Raw genomic sequence first — 5,568 nt, forward strand, 5'->3', positions numbered from 1 at the left:
GAGGCACTGTCTGGGGACATGGACATGTTCTGAATCATATCAGGATTGTGCCTTACATGTGTGCACCCACCCACTCAGCAAGTTGCACAGCTGACGTCTGTGTGCGTTCCAGGGTGTGTACATTTTGCCTCACAGAAACCACACAAAGCAGTTGAAGAGCGGGCAGCAGTAAGGGTGATGTAAGAGTGGCAAGGTGCATGGGGGTTCCATTCTGTTTACCTTATGTGCGTTTGAATTTCTCCCCTAGTAAAAAGTTTTCAAAAGTTCTTGTAAAATACCAGAAGTGAATTGATTGGAAGGCTCATGGATTTTACTCGTTGCTGTACTTTTCCTGGACGGTGTTCAGTTGTCCACGTTAATGGAGCAGAATACCATGGTTTAAGATCACAAGCTGTGGAACCATTTACTAGTTGTGTGGCTCTGAGAAAATTCTTTGATTTCTCCATAGTTCAGGTCCCCCATGTGGGTTTATGAGGTTTAAACAAGATGGATACAGGTCAAGTGCTTGGCCAGTTTCTTGTTCAGTAAATGTCAGTTGTATTAGTGGGGGGACAATGTGGCAGAGATCACTTTTTAAAAAAAAGAAATTTCTTTTTTGGCCTTAAAGTCTTTTTCTGTTGAATTTGAACGTGTCTATCTCAGATATTTGGGAATCAAGACGATGGGGTCACACAAGGGAAGACTTGGCTGAGGAGAAATTAGAAGGCAATTCCTGCCCTTGGGATGAACTCTTCTACTTCATGTTTAACTTGAAATTGACACCTAAACTCTATTTCGTCTTCAAATGTGTAACATAAAGCTCATAAGCCAATAATGCATACAATTCCAAAATGTTTTTTCCCCTTGTTTGTTTGCTTTTTGAGCTTGAACTTTTTTTTCCCCCTTTGTAGAGCACCTGTCTCTGGGAGGTTTTGCTTGGGCCAATATTTAAATTGGCTGTGTTTTCTGACTTCAAAACAGCTAGTGGTAGGGAGAGAAAGCTAAGATTTTTAGACCTAAAAATAGCAAAATAAATAATCCCCAGCTGGCTAATAAAAAAACAAGTGTATAACCATGTTCAGTCACAGGCCTGGAGTATAGCTCCCTCTGAGTTTCTTTCCTTAGCACTTTGTGCCCATGTTCTCACACTATTAAATGCTGATCACTCCTTCCTGGCTGGAATTCTCCCCCTTATTCATTGGAGACACTTTCTGTGTGCCCCACCCCATTAGCCACTGGGGAGGTAAGGATGAGCACAGCCCTCTTGGTTTTATGGCTCCGGGACAGACACTTAGTCAGTAGTGAGTAACTTGTGGGGACACGGAGACGGTTGTCAGGGAAGGCCTCTCTAAGAGGTCATGGGTGCAGACCCTGTCAGATGAGAAGGTCTCCACTGGTTTCTTTTTCTTGCTTTGCATACATGGTGTTGGGTTTTGGTGTCATTTCTCTGCAGAGGCCCTAAACGGAGTCTGCCAGATAGAGTTGTCTTTGACGGCTTACTTGCAGTGGTCACCTTTCCAAATCCCTTCACAGGGTCTCTCTATACACTACAATAGATTCTGCTTTAGGAAAGCAGATTTAGGCACATCTGCTCAGGGGCGAATTTCTCCCCCCCCCCTCATAGGGTCGCAGAGAGATTCCCACGCCTCAGTTCCGCCCCGGACTGGCTGTGGTTCTCTCCTCCCCCCCTCCCCTGAGGACGTGCTCACAGGCTCCAGGCCACTTCCAGCCCGGCGCCCTCCTCATCCTGAAATGTAAGGAGCGACCTTTAAAATGGAGGTTGGCCTTCCCACAGGTCTTCCCCATGTCATGTTGTTTCTGGAAGCTTCAATGTGTTGAGCTCCTTTATCTTGTGCTATTGTAGCACCTTTTTTGTTGCTTCTTCATCTTTATTCCTCTGCTACTTTTAAAAATACAAGCATTTATACTAATTAAGATTATAGATGATGCTTCTTCACATGTACATATTATTTTCCATGTGTCTTCAGGATGATTTTTAATGGTTTGTCTCCCTCACATTCTGGCTTCTCCTGTTTGTGCTTCTGATATATTTGGCTAATTTTAGCCTCATCTGAATAACTCAAACCCACACCACATTATTGCATATGATTTCTGTTTAAGTACTTGAATCAGTTTCATTTTGAAAAAACCTTTCATTTTAGGTTTCTGCAAATATTTATTGAACACCCACCATTTCCTCGTGTTGGGACTGGATTTTCTTACTGACTCAGGACCTTGCTTCCAGCCCTCGGCCTTCCTGCCCTCCCCTCTGGGCTTCTCCCCATCCCACCCCGCCACTATGCCCAGGCTCGGGCAGTTTTCCCAGGCTGCTCTGGCCCCTGGCCCCGGAGCCCTCTGACCTACGAGCACTTATCACCTCCATCGCTCACTTGGCAGTTAGTCATAAACCGCTATCTGACGAGCATTGAATGTCGCATGTCTCTTCCATGACTATACGTCTTGTTGTCTCTGGGCCCTGTTATCATTTGCTGTTGTATCTTCTTCCTCTGGTACTCAAATATTAGAATTTCTTAAAGAGATAATTGTTCCTTGCTTTCTACTTCTCTACCTTCAGTTTCCGGAACCTACTTTGGTCTTGAGTCCTCCAAGAAAAGTTAATTCCCTTTCTCAGAAAGTATCGATCATGTGACTTTATCTGCCTCATAAGGAGAGGATATGAATTTATAGGTCTCTTGAAACAAAATGAGCTGACTGGCTTTCAGGGATTTGTAACCTTTTGGAGACAGAACTCAAACAGTTAATTATTAAACACCCCTCCTGTTTTTAAAAAACAGTTGCCCAACATATTGCAAAAGACTGTGCCCCAGGCTTTTACAGAACACAGCTTCTTAGCAGAATTCCTCAGAATATAAGTCAAGGGCAAAGTTTAGAATCAGATCTCACAGGCTTAGAAATCATTTCTGTTTATAGAGAGCAACATGATCTGGTCTCAGGCAGCTCTCAGGACTAGAGGAAGCATTGGTCACTTGTGTTGTTCACCTGAACACACACACGCACACACACACAATGCCCCATGACTCTAGAAGTTCCACATTCCACAGATTTGTCTCAACCTGTAAAGATGAAAGAAAACATCTGTCCAGTTATCTCTTTAAACAGCTTCATAGGAGGAGTTCTGCGCATGTGAGAGGAGTCAGGTTCACAGTGGAGGCCTTTGTCCATAGTGCCCGGTGATCTGGACAGGGCGTTTCAAGGAACTTAGCTCATCTTCCTGCTAAGAGTAAGTTGAAGGCCTGTACTCTTCATTGTGTGGTTGCTTTCAACAAAATTTATGAGAAAGCAAAAGGAAGTTTCTAAACTCCTGCCAGACGGCAAGTGCTTGGAGCACTGATACGGGACTAAAACCCCATGGAAAAGAAACATAACATGTTTAGGAAGAGACAGGCCTCTCCCTCGAGCACCTGAAACTGAAGCGTTTCCAGACCTTCCACAGAGACACACAGGCAGTTTACACAGCATCACTGAGGTTAGAAGTGAAGGCCAGGCCTGCGTGACAAAGAGGACCTCAGCGACCGTCTCCTATTTGATGCTTATCTTGCCCTCTTGTCTTTCCTGTCGAGGCTGTTTTTGAAGAGCTCGCTTACTTTTCCCCATCTTTGGTGCAGATCAGCTGGTGTTGTCACCTTCTAGTAAAGTGATGGCTTTTCAAGTACAGTTGACCCTGGGACAGTGCAGGTTTGAACTGGCTGGGCCTATTCATATGTGGGGTTTTTCCAATAAGTACACAGCTGACCTTTTTTATCCCTGAGTTTCACATCTGCACTTTCAACCAACAGCAGATCGAAAATACTTTCTTTTCTTAAAAAAGTTATTACAAGAATTATTCCAAGAACTTGCATTTCTTTTTATTTTTTCATTTTTCAATTATAGTTTGCATAGTGGTTAGGCAGTTACATCCTTTACAAAGTGGTCGCCCTGATATTCCAGTCCCCACCCACCCAGCACCATTCCCAGTTATCACAGCATCACTCACTGCATTCCCTGTGCTTTGAATCCCTGTGACCGTTTTGTAACTACCCATTTGTGTTTCTTAATCCCTTCACGTTTTTCATCCAGCCCCCCAACTCTCCTCTCCTCTGGCAAACATCAGCTGGTTCTCTGTATCTCTGAGACTGTTTCTATTCTGTTTGTTTGTTTATTTTGTTCTTTAGATTCCACATACAAGTGAAATCATATGGCATTGTCTTTCTGTGACTGACTTATTTCACTTAACATAATACCCTCTAGGTCCATCCATACTGTTACAAATGGTAAAATTTCATTTTTTATAGCCAGGTAGTATTCATGTGTATATATTTCACAGCTTTTGTATCCACTTGTCTACTGATGGGCACTTCAGTTGCTTTTGTATCTTGGCTATTGTAAGTAATGCCTCAGTGAACATAGGGGTGCATATATCCTTTCTAATTAGTGTTTTGGGTTGCTTTGGATATATATACTCAGAAGTAGAATTGCTGGGTCATAAGGCAGTTCCATTTTTAATTTTTTGAGGAATCTCCATATTGTTTTCCACAGTGGCTGCACCAGTCTGCACTCTCAGCAACATTGCATGAGGGTTCCCTTTTCTTCACATTCTCGATAACACTTGTTTATGTATTGATGATAGCCATTCTGACAGGTGTAAGGTGATATCTAATTGTGGTTTTAGTTTTAATTTCTCTCATGATTAGTGACATTGAGCATCTTTTCATATGTCTGTTAGCCATCTGAATGTGTTCTTTGAAGAACGGTCTACTCATATCCTCTGCTCACTTTTGTTTTAAGATTTTATTTATTTTTAGAAAGAGGGGAAGGGTGGGAGAAAGAGGGAGAGAAACATTGATCAGTTGCCTCTTGCACGCCCCCAACTGGGGACCTGGCCCACAACCCAGGCATGTGCCCTGACTGGGAATCAAACTGGCAACCTTTTGGTTTGCAGGCCAGCACACAGTCCACTAAGCCACACCAGCCATTGTCTCTGCCTACTTTTTAATTGGATTTTGTTTTTGGTGTTGAGTTGTATGAGTTCTTTATAAATTTTGGATATTAACCCTTATCAGATGTATCTTCTCCCCTTAAGGGAGTTGTCTTTGATTGTTTGATAGCTTTCTTTGTTGTGCAAAAACTTTTTAAATTGATGTAGTTCCATTTGTTTATTTTTTCTTTTGTTTCCCTTGCCTAAGGAGATATGTCAGAAACAAATATTGCTAAGAGAAATGTCAGAGATTTTTCTTTAGGATTTTTTTAAAGCTTTTTTTAAAGATTTTATTTATTGATTTTCAGAGAGGGAAGGGAGAAAGAAAGAGGGAGAGAGACATCAATGTGGAGTTGCTGGGGGCCGTGGCCTGCAACCCAGGCATGTGCCCTGACTGGGAATCGAACCTGCAACACTTTGGTTCACAGCCCGTGCTCAATCCACTGAGCTATGCCAGCCAGGTCTTTAGGATTTTTATGGTTTAAGTCTAACAGTTAAGTCTTTAGTCCATCTTGAGCTTATTTTTGTATAGAGTGTAAGAAAGTGGTCACTTTTTTTTTTCATGTATCTGTTCAATATTCCCAACATCATTTACTGAATGGGCTGTCTTTGCC

This window comes from Phyllostomus hastatus, unplaced genomic scaffold (assembly GCF_019186645.2).
Source record: "Phyllostomus hastatus isolate PE091 unplaced genomic scaffold, TTU_PhHast_1.1 phas_scaffold_501, whole genome shotgun sequence".
In the NCBI taxonomy this organism is placed as follows: domain Eukaryota; kingdom Metazoa; phylum Chordata; class Mammalia; order Chiroptera; family Phyllostomidae; genus Phyllostomus; species Phyllostomus hastatus.